Source organism: Desmodus rotundus, unplaced genomic scaffold (assembly GCF_022682495.2).
Source record: "Desmodus rotundus isolate HL8 unplaced genomic scaffold, HLdesRot8A.1 manual_scaffold_15, whole genome shotgun sequence".
Lineage (NCBI taxonomy): Eukaryota > Metazoa > Chordata > Mammalia > Chiroptera > Phyllostomidae > Desmodus > Desmodus rotundus.
The window spans coordinates 1236508-1252135 of record NW_026527203.1 but is presented as its reverse complement, the minus strand read 5'-3'; positions in this window follow the sequence as shown (position 1 = coordinate 1252135).

Below are 15628 nucleotides of genomic sequence, written 5' to 3'. Positions count from 1 at the left end.
CTATATGATGACACACCACTTTCTAGAACGCCGTATCCAAGGCAAATGTATCCTTGGAAACCGTATCATAGGAAACCACTTACCTCTGGAGAACAATGTGCTCAGAACCCGTCCCACAAGATTCTAGATCGTGACACATCACATTTTTGAACTCCGTATCCAAGACAACCGTATCCTTGGAAAACGTATCCTAGGAAACCACTTATCTCTGGAGACCATTGTGCGCAGAACCCGCCCCACAAGATTCTAGATCCTGACACACCATATTCTAGAACGCCTTATCCAAGGCTACCGTATCCTTGGAAAATGTATTATAGGAAACCGCTTATATCTGATGCCCATTGTGCTTAGAACCCGTCCACCAAGATACTAGATCGTAACACACCTCATTATGGATCGCCGTATCCAAGGCAACATATCCTTGTAAACTGTATCCTAAGAAATCGCTTATCTCTGGAGACCATTGTGCTCAGGTCTCGTCCCACAAGATTCTAGATCCTGACACACCTCCTTCTGGAACGCCTTATGCAAGGCAAGCATATCCTTGGAAACCGTATACTAAGAAACGGCTTACCTCTGGAGAACAATGTGCTCAGAATTCCTCCTACAAGATTCCAGATCCTGACACACCACATTCTAGAAGGCCGTATCCAAGGCAACAGTATCCTTGGAAAAGGTATCCTAGGAAACAGGGTATCCCTGGAGACAATAGTGCTCATAACCCGCACTACAGATTCTAGATCCTGACACACCACATTCTAGAACACCGTATCAAAGGTAAATGTATCCTTAGAAACGGTATCCTAGGAAACCGCTTATCTCAGGAGGCCATTGGGCTCAGAACCCGCAACACAAGATTCTAGATGCTGACACACCACATTCTAGAACGCTGTATCCAAGGCAACCGTATCCTTGGAAACCGTATCCTAGGAAACCGCTTATCTAAGTGGGCCATTGTGCTCAGAACCCGCACCACAAGATTCTAGATCCTGACACACCACATTCTAGAACGCCGTATCCAAGGCAACCGTATCCTTGGAAACCGTATCCTAGGAAACCGCTTATCTCAGGAGGCCATTGTGCTCAGAACCCGCACCACAACATTCTAGATCCTGACACACCACATTCTAGAATGCAGTATCCAAGGAACCGTATCCTTGAAAACCCTATCCTAGGTACCCGCTTATCTCAGGAGGCCATTGTGCTCAGAACCCGCACCACAACATTCTAGATTCTGACACACCACATTCTAGAACGACATATCCAATGCCACCGTATCCTTGGAAAACGTATCATAGGAAACAGCTTATCTCAGGAGGCCATTGTGCTCAGAACCCTCACCACAAGATTCTAGATCCTGACACACCGCATTCTAGAATGCAGTATCCAAGGCCACCGTATCCTTGGAAACCGTATCCTAGGAAACCGCTTATCTCAGGAGGCCATTGTGCTCAGAACCGTCCCCACAAGATTCTAGATCCTGACACACCACGTTCTAGAACCCTGTATAAAAGGCAACAGTATCCTTGGAAACCATATCCTGGGAAACCGCTTATCTCTAGAGACCCTGGTGGTAAAAACCCGCCCCACAAGATTCTAGATCCTGACACACCGCATTCTAGAATGCAGTATCCAAGGCAACCATATCCTTGGAGTCCGGCTCCTAGGAAACCGCGTATCCCTGGAGACTATTGTTCTCACAACCCGGCCTACAAGATTCTAGATACTGAACTCCACATTCTAAAACGCCGTTGCAAGGCAATTGTATCCATGGATAGCGTATCCTAGGAAACCGCGTATCCCTGGAGACCATTGTGCTCAGAACCCGCCCCACAAGATTCTACATCCTGACAAACCACGTTCTAGGACGCCATATCCAAGGAAACCTTATACTTGGAAACCGTATCGTAGGAAACCGCTTATATCTGGAGGCCATTGTGCTCAGAACCCGCACCACAATATTCTAGATCCTGACTCACCACATTCAAGAACGCCGTATTTATGTCAACAATATCCTTGGAATCAGTATCCTAGGAAACCATGAAACCTTAGAGACCGTTGTGCTCAGAACACCTCTCCCAAGTATCTGCATCCTGGCACACCACATTTTTGAATGCAGTAATCAAGGCAACCTTATTCTTGGGAACCGTATCCTAGGAAACCGTTTATCTTTGGAGACCAATGTGCTCACACCCGTCCAACAAGATTATAGATCCTGACACACCACATTCTAGAACGCCGTATCCAAGGCAAACGTATCCTTGGAAAAGATATCCTAGGCAACCGCGTATCCCTGGAGACCATTGTGCTCAGAAACCGCCCCACAAGATTCTACATCCTGACACACCACGTTCTAGAAAGCCGTATCCAAGGCAACCTTAAACTTGGAAACCGTATCGTAGGAAACCGCTTATCTCCGGAGACCATTGTGCTCAGAACCTGCCCCACCAGATTCTAGATGCTGACACACCACTTTCTAGAACACCGTACCCAAGGCAAATGTATCCTTTGAAACCGTAACCTAGAAACCGCTTATCTCTGCAGACCCATGTGCTCAGGACCGGCAACACAAAATTGTAGATCCTGACACACCACATTCTAGAACGCCGTATCCAAGCCAACCGTATACTTGGAAACCATATCCTAGGAAACCGCATATATCTGGAGACTATTATGCTCAGAACCCGCCTCACAAGATTCTATATGCTGACACACCACTTTCCAGAATGCCGTATCCAAGGCAAATGTATCCTTGGAAACCGTATCATAGGAAACCACTTACCTCTGGAGAACAATGTGCTCAGAACCCGTCCCACAAGATTCTAGATCGTGACACATCACATTTTTGAACTCCGTATCCAACGAACAGTATCCTTGGAAAACGTATCCTAGGAAACCACTTATCTCTGGAGACCATTGTGCACAGAACCTGCCCCTCAAGATTCTAGATCCTGACACACCACATTCTAGAATGCCTTATCCAAGACTACCGTATCTTTGGAAACCGTATTATAGAAAACCGCTTATATCTGGTACCATTGTGCTTAGAACCCGTCCACCAAGATACTAGATCGTAACACACCTCATTCTGGAACGCTGTATGCAAGGCAACAGTATCCTTGTAAACTGTATCCTAAGAAATCGCTTATCTCTGGATACCATTGTGCTCAGGACCTGTTTCACAAGATTCTAGATCCTGACACACCTCATTCTGGAACACCTTATCCAAACCAAGCATATCCTTGGAAACCGTATACTAGGAAACAGCTTACCTCATGAGAACAATGTGATCAGAACCCCTCCCACAAGATTCTAGATACTGACACACCACATTCTAGAACGCCGTATCCAAGGCAACCGTATCCTTGGAAAAGATATCCTAGGAAACCGGGTATACCTGGAGACAATAGTGCTCATAACCCGCACCACAAGATTCTAGATCCTGACACACCACATTCTAGAACACCGTATACAAGGCAAATGTATCCTTAGAAACCGTATCCTAGGAAACCCGTTATCTCTGGAGACCATTGTGCTCAGAACTCACCCAACAAGAATCTAGATCCTGACAAACCGCATTCTAGAACGCCGTATTCAAGACAACCGTATCCTTGGAAAAGGTATCCTGGGAAACCAAGTGTCCCTGGATACCATTGTGCTCAGAACCCGTGCCACAAGATTCAAGATCCTGACACACCGCATTCTAGAATGCAGTATCCAAGGCAACCGTATACTTGGAAACCGTATCCTAGGAAACCGCTTATCTCAGGAGGCCATTGTGCTCAGAACCCGCACCACAAGATTCTTGATCCTGACACACCGCATTCTAGAATGCAGTATCCAAGGCAACCGTATCCTTGGAAACCGTATCCTAGGAAACCGCTTATCTCAGGAGGCCGTTGTGCTCATAACCGGCACCACGAGATTCTAGATCCTGACACACCGCATTCTAGAATGCAGTAACCAAGGCAACCGTATCCTTGGAAACCGCTTATCTCAGGAGGCCGTGGTGCTCAGAACACGCACCACAAGATTCTAGATCCTGACACACGGCATTCTAGAATGCAGTAACCAAGGCAACCGTATCCTTGGAAACCGTATCCTAGGAAACCGCTTATCTCAGGAGGCCGTTGTGCTCAGAACCCGCACCACAAGATTCTAGATCCTGACACACCGCATTCTAGAATGCAGTAACCAAGGCAACCGTATCCTTGGAAACCGTATCCTAGGAAACCGCTTATCTCAGGAGGCCGTTGTGCTCAGAACCCGCACCACAAGATTCTAGATCCTGACACACCACATTCTAGAATGCAGTAACCAAGGCACCGTATCCTTGGAAACCGTATCCTAGGAAGCGGCTTACTCTGGAGGCCATTGTGCTCAGAACCCGCAACACAAGATTCTAGATCCTGACACACCGCATTCTAGAATGCAGTATCCAAGGCAACCGTATCCTTGGAAACCGTATCCTAGGAAACCGCTTATCTCAGGAGGCCATTGTTCTCAGAACCCGCACCACAAGATTCCAGATCCTGACACACCGCATTCTAGAACGCAGTATCGAAGGCAACCGTATCCTTGGAAACCGTATCCTAGGAAACCGCTTATCTCAGGAGGCCATTGTGCTCAGAACCCGCACCACAAGATTCTAGATCCCGACACACCGCATTCTAGAATGCAGTATCCAAGGCAACCGTATCCTTGGAAACCTTATCCTAGGAAACCGCTTATCTCAGGAGGCCATTGTGCTCAGAACCCGCACCACAAGATTCTAGATCCCGACACACCGCATTCTAGAATGCAGTAACCAAGGCAACCGTATCCTTGGAAACCGTATCCTAGGAAACCGCTTATCTCAGGAGGCCATTGTGCTCAGAACCCGCACCACAAGATTCTAGATCCCGACACACCGCATTCTAGAATGCAGTAACCAAGGCAACCGTATCCTTGGAAACCGTATCCTAGGAAACCGCTTATCTCAGGAGGCCATTGTGCTCAGAACCCGCACCACAAGATTCTAGATCCCGACACACCGCATTCTAGAATGCAGTAACCAAGGCAACCGTATCCTTGGAAACCGTATCCTAGGAAACCGCTTATCTCAGGCGGCCATTGTGCTCAGAACCAGCACCATAAGATTGTAGATCCTGACACACCGCATTCTAGAATGCAGTAACCAAGGCAACCGTATCCTTGGAAACCGTATCCTAGGAAACCGCTTATCTCAGGAGGCCATTGTGCTCAGAACCCGCACCACAAGATTCTAGATCCCGACACACCGCATTCTAGAATGCAGTAACCAAGGCAACCGTATCCTTGGAAACCGTATCCTAGGAAACCGCTTATCTCAGGAGGCCATTGTGCTCAGAACCCGCACCACAAGATTCTAGATCCCGACACACCGCATTCTAGAATGCAGTAACCAAGGCAACCGTATGCTTGGAAACCGTATCCTAGGAAACCGCTTATCTCAGGAGGCCATTGTGCTCAGAACCCGCACCACAAGATTCTAGATCCCGACACACCGCATTCTAGAATGCAGTAACCAAGGCAACCGTATCCTTGGAAACCGTATCCTAAAACCGCTTATCTCAGGAGGCCATTGTGCTCAGAACCAGCACCACAAGATTCTAGATCCCGACACACCGCATTCTAGAATGCAGTAACCAAGGCAACCGTATGCTTGGAAACCGTATCCTAGGAAACCGCTTATCTCAGGAGGCCATTGTGCTCAGAACCCGCACCACAAGATTCTAGATCCCGACACACCACATTCTAGAATGCAGTAACCAAGGCAACCGTATCCTTGGAAACCGTATCCTAGGAAACCGCTTATCTCAGGAGGCCATTGTGCTCAGAACCCGCACCACAAGATTCTAGATCCCGACACACCGCATTCTAGAATGCAGTAACCAAGGCAACCGTATCCTTGGAAACCGTATCCTAGGAAACCGCTTATCTCAGGAGGCCATTGTGCTCAGAACCCGCACCACAAGATTCTAGATCCCGACACACCGCATTCTAGAATGCAGTAACCAAGGCAACCGTATCCTTGGAAACCGTATCCTAGGAAACCGCTTATCTCAGGAGGCCATTGTGCTCAGAACCAGCACCACAAGATTCTAGATCCCGACACACCGCATTCTAGAATGCAGTAACCAAGGCAACCGTATCCTTGGAAACCGTATCCTAGGAAACCGCTTATCTCAGGAGGCCATTGTGCTCAGAACCCGCACCACAAGATTCTAGATCCTGACACACCGCATTCTAGAATGCAGTATCCAAGGCAACCGTATCCTTGGAAACCGTATCCTAGGAAACCGCTTATCTCTGGAGTCCATTGTGCTCAGAACGCGAACCACAAGATTCTAGATCCTGACACACCGCATTCTATAATGCAGTATCCAAGGCAACCGTATCCTTGGACACCGTATCCTAGGAAACCGCTTATCTCAGGAGGACATTGTGCTCAGAACCCGCACCACAAGATTCTGGATCCTGACACACCGCATTCTAGAATGCAGTAACCAAGGCAACCGTATCCTTGGAAACCTTATCCTAGGAAACCGCTTATCTCAGGAGGCCGTTGTGCTCAGAACCCGCACCACAAGATTCTAGATCCTGACAAACCGCATTCTAGAATGCAGTAACCAAGGCAACCGTATCCTTGGAAACCGTATCCTAGGAAACGGCTTACTCTGGAGGCTATTGTGCTCAGAACCCGCACCACAAGATTCTAGATCCTGACACACCGCATTCTAGAATGCAGTATCCAAGGCAACCGTATCCTTGGAAACCGTATCCTAGGAAACCGCTTATCTTTGGAGACGAATGTACTCACACCCGTCCAACAAGTTTCTAGATCCTGACACACAACATTCTAGAATGCAGTATCCAAGGCAAACGTATCCTTGGAAAAGGTTTCCTAGGAAACCGCGTATCCCTGGAGACCATTGTGCTAAGAACCCGCCTTACAAGATTCTACATCCTGACACACCACTTTCTAGAACGCCGTATCTAAGGCAAATGTGTCCTTTGAAAACGTATACTAGGAAACCGCTTATCTCCGGAGATCATTGTGCTCAGAACCCATCCCACAAGATTCTAGATGCTGACACCACATTCTAAAACGCAGGATATTAGGCAAACGTATCCTTGGAAAACTTTTCCTAGGAAACCGCTTATCTCTGGAGTCCATTGTGCCAAGAACTCGACCCACAATATTCTAGATGCTGACACACCACTTTCAAGAACGCCGTATCCAAGGCAAATGTATCCTTGGAAACCGTATCCTAGGAAACCCCTTATCACTGGAGACCGATGTGCTCAGAACCCATCACACAAGATTCTAGATCCTCACAAACCACATTCTACTAAGCCGTATCCAAGGATACCGTATACTTGGAAACCGCATCCTAGGAACCCGCTTATCTCAGGAGACCATTGTGCTCAGAACCTGCCCCACCAGATTCTAGATGCTGACACACCACTTTCTAGAACACCGTAAAAAAGGCAAATGTATCCTTTGAAACCGTAAGCTAGGAAACCGCTTATATCTGCAGACCAATGTACTCAGAACCGGCACCACAAAATTGTAGATCCTGACACACCACATTCTAGAACGCCGTATCCAAGCCAACCGTATACTTGGAAACCGTATCCTAGGAAACCGCATATATATGGAGACCATTATGCTCAGAATCCGCCCCACAAGATTGTAGATCCTGACACACCGCATTCTACAACGCCGTATCCAAGGAAACTGTATCCTTGGAAACCGTATCCTCGGAAATCGCTTACGTGCAGACCATTGTGCTAAGAACCCGCCCCACAAGATTCTATATGATGACACACCACTTTCTAGAACGCCGTATCCAAGGCAAATGTATCCTTGGAAACCGTATCATAGGAAACCACTTACCTCTGGAGAACAATGTGCTCAGAACCCGTCCCACAAGATTCTAGATCGTGACACATCACATTTTTGAACTCCGTATCCAAGACAACCGTATCCTTGGAGAACGTATCCTAGGAAACCACTTATCTCTGGAGACCATTGTGCGCAGAACCCGCCCCACAAGATTCTAGATCCTGACACACCATATTCTAGAATGCCTTATCCAAGGCTACCGTATCCTTGGAAAATGTATTATAGGAAACCGCTTATATCTGATGCCCATTGTGCTTAGAACCCGTCCACCATGATACTAGATCGTAACACACCTCATTCTGGATCGCCGTATCCAAGGCAACATATCCTTGTAAACTGTATCCTAAGAAATCGCTTATCTCTGGAGACCATTGTGCTCAGGTCTCGTCCCACAAGATTCTAGATCCTGACACACCTCCTTCTGGAACGCCTTATGCAAGGCAAGCATATCCTTGGAAACCGTATACTAGGAAACGGCTTACCTCTGGAGAACAATGTGCTCAGAATTCCTCCTACAAGATTCCAGATCCTGACACACCACATTCTAGAAGGCCGTATCCAAGGCAAATGTATCCTTAGAAACGGTATCCTAGGAAACCGCTTATCTCAGGAGGCCATTGTGCACAGAACCCGCACCACAACATTCTAGATCCTGACACACCACATTCTAGAATGCAGTATCCAAGGCACCATATCCTTGAAAACCGTATCCTACGAACCCGCTTATCTCAGGAGGCCATTGTGCTCAGAACCCGCACCACAACATTCTAGATCCTGACACACCACATTCTAGATAGCCATATCCAAGGCAACCGTATCCTTGGAAACCGTATCATAGGAAACCGCTTATCTCAGGAGGCCATGGTGCTCAGAACCCGCACCACAAGATTCTAGATCCTGACACACCTCCTTCTGGAACGCCTTATGCAAGGCAAGCATATCCTTGGAAACCGTATACTAGGAAACGGCTTACCTCTGGAGAACAATGTGCTCAGAATTCCTCCTACAAGATTCCACGTCCTGACACACCACATTCTAGAAGGCCGTATCCAAGGCAACCGTATCCTTGGAAAAGGTATCCTAGGAAACGGGGTATCCCTGGAGACAATAGTGCTCATAACCCCCACTACAGATTCTAGATCCTGACACACCACATTCTAGAACACCGTATCAAAGGCAAATGTATCCTTAGAAACGGTATCCTAGGAAACCGATTATCTCAGGAGGCCATTGTGCTCAGAACCCGCACCACAAGATTCTAGATCCTGACATACCACATTCTAGAACGCTGTATCCAAGGCAACCGTATCCTTGGAAACCGTATCCTAGGAAACCGCTTATCTCAGTAGGCCATTGTGCTCAGAACCCGCACCACAAAATTCTAGATCCTGACACACCGCATTCTAGAACGCCGTATCCAAGGCAACCGTATCCTGGGAAACCGTATCTGAGGCACCCGCTTATCTCAGGAGGCCATTGTGCTCAGAATCCGCACCACAACATTCTAGATCCTGACTCACCACACTCAAGAACGCCGTATTTATGTCAACAATATCCTTGGAATCAGTATCCTGGGAAACCATGAAACCTTAGAGACCGTTGTGCTCAGAACACCTCACCCAAAAATCTGCATCCTCGACACCACATTTTTGAATACGTTAATCAAGGCAATCTTATTCTTGGGAACCATATCCTAGGAAACCGCTTATCTTTGGGGACCAAGTGCTCACACCAGTCCAACAAGATTCTAGATCCTCACACACCACATTCTAGAATGCCGTATCCAAGGCAAACGTATCCTTGGAAAAGGTATCCTAGGAAACAGCGTATCCCTGGAGACCATTGTGCTCAGAACCCGCCCCACAAGATTCTACATCCTGACACACCACGTTCTAGAAATCAGTATCCAAGGCAACCTTAAACATGGAAACCGTATCCTAGGAAACCGCTTATCACTGGAGACCAATGTGCTCAGAACCCGTCACACAAGATTCTAGATCCTCACAAACCACATTCTACAAAGCCGTATCCAAGGATACCGTATCCTTGGAAACCGCATCCTAGGAACCCGCTTATCTCTGGAGACCATTGTGCTCAGAACCGGCCCCACCAGATTCTAGATGCTGACACACCACTTGCTAGAACACGGTACCCAGGCAAATGTATCCTTTGAAACCGCAACCTAGGAAACCGCTTATCTCTGCAGACCAATGTGATCAGAACCGACACCACAAGATTCTAGATCCTGACACACCACATTCCAGAATGCAGGATCCAAGGCAACCGTATCCTTGGAACCGTATCCTAGCAAACCGCTTATCTTTGGAGACCAATGTGCTCACACCCGTCCAACAAGGTTCTAGATCCTGACACACCACATTCTAGAATGCAGTATCCAAGGCAAACGTATCCTTGGAAAAGGTATCGTAGGAAACCGCGTATCCCTGGAGACCATTGTGCTCAGAACCCGCCCCACAAGATTCTACATCCTGACACACCACGTTCTAGAACGCCATATCCAAGACAACCTTATACTTGGAAACTGTATCGTAGGAAACCGCTTATCTCTGGAGTCCATTCTGCTAAGAACCCGCCCTGCAAGTTTCTACATCCTGACACACCACTTTCTAGAACGCCGTATCTAAGGCAAATGTATCCTTGGAAACCGTATCCTAGGAAACCCCTTATCACTGGAGACCAATGTGCTCAGAATCCATCCCACAAGATTCTAGATGCTGACACCACATTCTAAAACGCAGGATATTCGGCAAATGTATCCTTGGAAAAGGTTTCCTAGGAAACCGCTTATCTCTGGAGTCCATTGTGCCAAGAACTCGACCCACAATATTCTAGATGCTGACACACCACTTTCAAGAACGCCGTATCCAAGGCAAATGTATCCTTGGAAACCGTATCCTAGGAAACCCCTTATCACTGGAGACCAATGTGCTCAGAACCCATCACACAAGATTCTAGATCCTCACAAACCACATTCTACAAAGCCGTATCCAAGGATACCGTATCCTTGGAAACCGCATCCTAGGAACCCGCTTATCTCAGGAGAACATTGTGCTCAGAACCTGCCCCACCAGATTCTAGATGCTGACACACCACTTTCTAGACCACCGTACCCAGGCAAATGTATCCTTTGAAACTGTAAGCTAGGAAACCGCTTATATCTGCAGACCAATGTACTCAGAACCGGCACCACAAAATTGTAGATCGTGACACACCACATTCTAGAACGCCGTATCCAAGCCAACCGTATACTTGGAAACCGTATCCTAGGAAACCGCATATATCTGGAGACCATTATGCTCAGAACCCGCCCCACAAGATTGTAGATCCTGACACACCGCATTCTACAAAGCCGTATCCAAGGATACCGTATCCTTGGAAACCGCATCCTAGGAACCCGCTTATCTCAGGAGACCATTGTGCTCAGAACCTGCCCCACCAGATTCTAGATGCACACACCACTTTCTAGAACACCGTACCCAGGCAAATGTATCCTTTGAAACCGCAACCTAGGAAACCGCTTATCTCTGCAGACCAATGTGCTCAGAACCGGCACCACAAAATTGTAGATCCTGACACACGACATTCTAGAACGCCGTATCCAAGCCAACCGTATACTTGGAAACCGTATCATAGGAAACCGCTTATCTCAGGGGGCCATTGTGCTCAGAACCCGCACCAGAAGATTCTAGATCCTGACACACAGCATTCTAGAATGCAGTATCCAAGGCAACCGTATCCTTGGAAACCATATCCTAGGAAACCGCTTATCTTTGGAGACCAATGTGCTCAGAACCCGCCCCACAAGATTGTAGATCCTGACACACCGCATTCTACAACGCCGTATCCTAGGAAACTGTATCCTTGGAAACCGTATCCTAGGAAACCGCTTACGTGGAGACCATTGTGCTAAGAACCCGCCCGACAAGATTCTATATGATGACACACCACTTTCTAGAACGCCGTATCCAAGGCAAATGTATCCTTGGAAACCGTATCATAGGAAACCACTTACCTCTGGAGAACAATGTGCTCAGAACCCATCCCACAAGATTCTAGATCGTGACACATCACATTTTTGAACTCCGTATCCAAGACAACCGTATCCTTGGAAAACGTATCCTAGGAAACCACTTATCTCTGGAGACCATTGTGCGCAGAACCCGCCCCACAAGATTCTAGATCCTGACACACCATATTCTAGAACGCCTTATCCAAGGCTACCGTATCCTTGGAAAATGTATTATAGGAAACCGCTTATATCTGATGCCCATTGTGCTTAGAACCCGTCCACCAAGATACTAGATCGTAACACACCTCATTCTGGATCGCCGTATCCAAGGCAACATATCCTTGTAAACTGTATCCTAAGAAATCGCTTATCTCTGGAGACCATTGTGCTCAGGTCTCGTCCCACAAGATTCTAGATCCTGACACACCTCCTTCTGGAACGCCTTATGCAAGGCAAGCATATCCTTGGAAACCGTATACTAGGAAACGGCTTACCTCTGGAGAACAATGTGCTCAGAATTCCTCCTACAAGATTCCAGATCCTGACACACCACATTCTAGAAGGCCGTATCCAAGGCAAATGTATCCTTAGAAACGGTATCCTAGGAAACCGCTTATCTCAGGAGGCCATTGTGCTCAGAACCCGCACCACAACATTCTAGATCCTGACACACCACATTCTAGAATGCAGTATCCAAGGCACCATATCCTTGAAAACCGTATCCTACGAACCCGCTTATCTCAGGAGGCCATTGTGCTCAGGACCCGCACCACAACATTCTAGATCCTGACACACCGCATTCTAGAATGCAGTATCCAAGGCAACCGTATCCTTGGAGTCCGGCTCCTAGGAAACCGCGTATCCCTGGAGACTATTGTTCTCAGAACCCGGCCTACAAAATTCTAGATACTGAACTCCACATTCTAAAACGCCGTTGCAAGGCAATTGTATCCATGGATAGCGTATCCTAGGAAACCGCGTATCCCTGGAGACCATTGTGCTCAGAACCCGCCCCACAAGATTCTACATCCTGACAAACCACGTTCTAGGACGCCATATCCAAGGAAACCTTATACTTGGAAATCGTATCGTAGGAAACCGATTATATCTGGAGGCCATTGAGCTCAGAACCCGCACCACAACATTCTAGATCCTGACTCACCACATTCTAGAACGCCATATTTATGTCAACAATATCCTTGGAATCAGTATCCTAGGAAACCATGAAACCTTAGAGACCGTTGTGCTCAGAACACCTCTCCCAAAAATCTGCATCCTGGCACACCACATTTTTGAATGCAGTAATCAAGGCAACCTTATTCTTGGGAACCGTATCCTAGGAAACCGTTTATCTTTGGAGACCAATGTGCTCACACCCGTCCAACAAGATTATAGATCCTGACACACCACATTCTAGAACGCCGTATCCAAGGCAAACGTATCCTTGGAAAAGGTATCCTAGGCAACCGCGTATCCCTGGAGACCATTGTGCTCAGAAACCGCCCCACAAGATTCTACATCCTGACACACCACGTTCTAGAAGGCCGTATCCAAGGCAACCTTAAACTTGGAAACCGTATCGTAGGAAACCGCTTATCTCCGGAGACCATTGTGCTCAGAACCCATCCCACAAGATTCTAGATCCTGACACCACATTCTAAAACGCAGGTTAAAAGGCAAACGTATCCTTGGAAAAGGTATCCTAGGAAACCGCTTATCTCTGGAGTCCATTGTGCTAAGAACCCGCCCCACAATATTCTAGATGCTGACACACCAATTTCTAGAACGCCGTATTCAAAGCAAATGTATCCTTGGAAACCGTATCGTAGGAAACCGCTTATCACTGGAGACGAATGTGCTCAGAACCCGTCACACAAGATTCTTGATCCTCACACACCACATTCTACAAAGACGTATCCAAGTATACCGTATCCTTGGAAACCGCATCCTAGGAACCCGATTATCTCTGGAGACCATTGTGCTCAGAACCGGACCCACCAGATTCTAGATCCTGACACACCATTTCTAGAACACCGTACCCAGGCAAATGTATCCTTTGAAACCGCAACCTAGGAAACCGCTTATCTCTGCAGACCCATGTGCTCAGAACCGGCACCACAAAATTGTAGATCCTGACACACCACATTCTAGAACGCCGTATCCAAGCCAACCGTATACTTGGAAACCGTATCATAGGAAACCGCTTATCTCAGGAGGCCATTGTGCTCAGAATCCGCACCAGAAGATTCTAGATCCTGACAACATCATTATAGAATGCAGTATCCAAGGCAACCGTATCCTTGGAAACCGTATCCTAGGAAACCGCTTATCTTTGGAGACCAATGTGCTCACACCCGTCCAACAAGGTTCTAGATCCTGACACACCACATTCTAGAACGCCATATCCAAGGCAAACGTATCCTTGAAAAAGGTATCCTAGGAAACCGCGTATCCATGTAGACCATTGTGCTCAGAATCCGCCCCACAAGGTTCTACATCCTGACACACCACGTTCTAGAACGCCGTATCCAAGACAACTTTATACTTGTAAACCGTATCTTAGGAAACCGCTTATCTCTGGAGTCCATTGTGCTAAGATCCCGCCCTACAAGATTCTACATCCTGACACACCACTTTCTAGAACGCCGTATCTAAAGCAAATGTGTCCTTGGAAAACGTATCCTAGGAAACCGCTTATCTCCGGAGACCATTGTGCTCAGAACCCATCCCACAAGATTCTAGATGCTGACACCACATTCTAAAACGCAGGATAAAAGGCAAACGTATCCTTGGAAAAGGTATCCTAGGAAACCGCTTATCTCTGGAGTCCATTGTGCCAAGAACTCAACCCACAATATTCTAGATGCTGACACACCACTTTCAAGAACGCCGTATCCAAGGCAAATGTATCCTTGGAAACCGTATCCTAGGAAACCCCTTATCACTGGAGACCAATGTGCTCAGAACCCATCACACAAGATTCTAGATCCTCACAAACCACATTCTACAAAGCCGTATCCAAGGATACCGTATCCTTGGAAACCGCATCCTAGGAACCCGCTTATCTCAGGAGACCATTGTGCTCAGAACCTGCCCCACCAGATTCTAGATGCTGACACGCCACTTTCTAGAACACCGTACCCAGGCTAATGTATCCTTTGAAACCGTAAGCTAGGAAACCACTTATATCTGCAGACCAATGTACTCAGAACCGGCACCACAAAATTGTAGATCCTGACACACCACATTCTAGAACGCCGTATCCAAGCCAACCGTATAATTGGAAACCGTATCCTAGGAAACCGCATATATCTGGAGACCATTATGCTCAGAACACGCCCCACAAGATTGTAGATCCTGACACACCGCATTCTACAACGCCGTATCCAAGGAAACTGTATCCTTGGAAACCGTATCCTAGGAAACCGCTTACGTGGAGACGACTGTGCTAAGAACCCGCCCCACAAGATTCTATATGATGACACACCACTTTCTAGAACGCCGTATCCAAGGCAAATGTATCCTTGGAAACCGTATCATAGGAAACCACCTACCTCTGGAGAACAATGTGCTCAGAACCCGTCCCACAAGATTCTAGATTGTGACACATCACATTTTTGAACTCCGTATCCAAGACAACCGTATCCTTGGAAAACGTATCCTAGGAA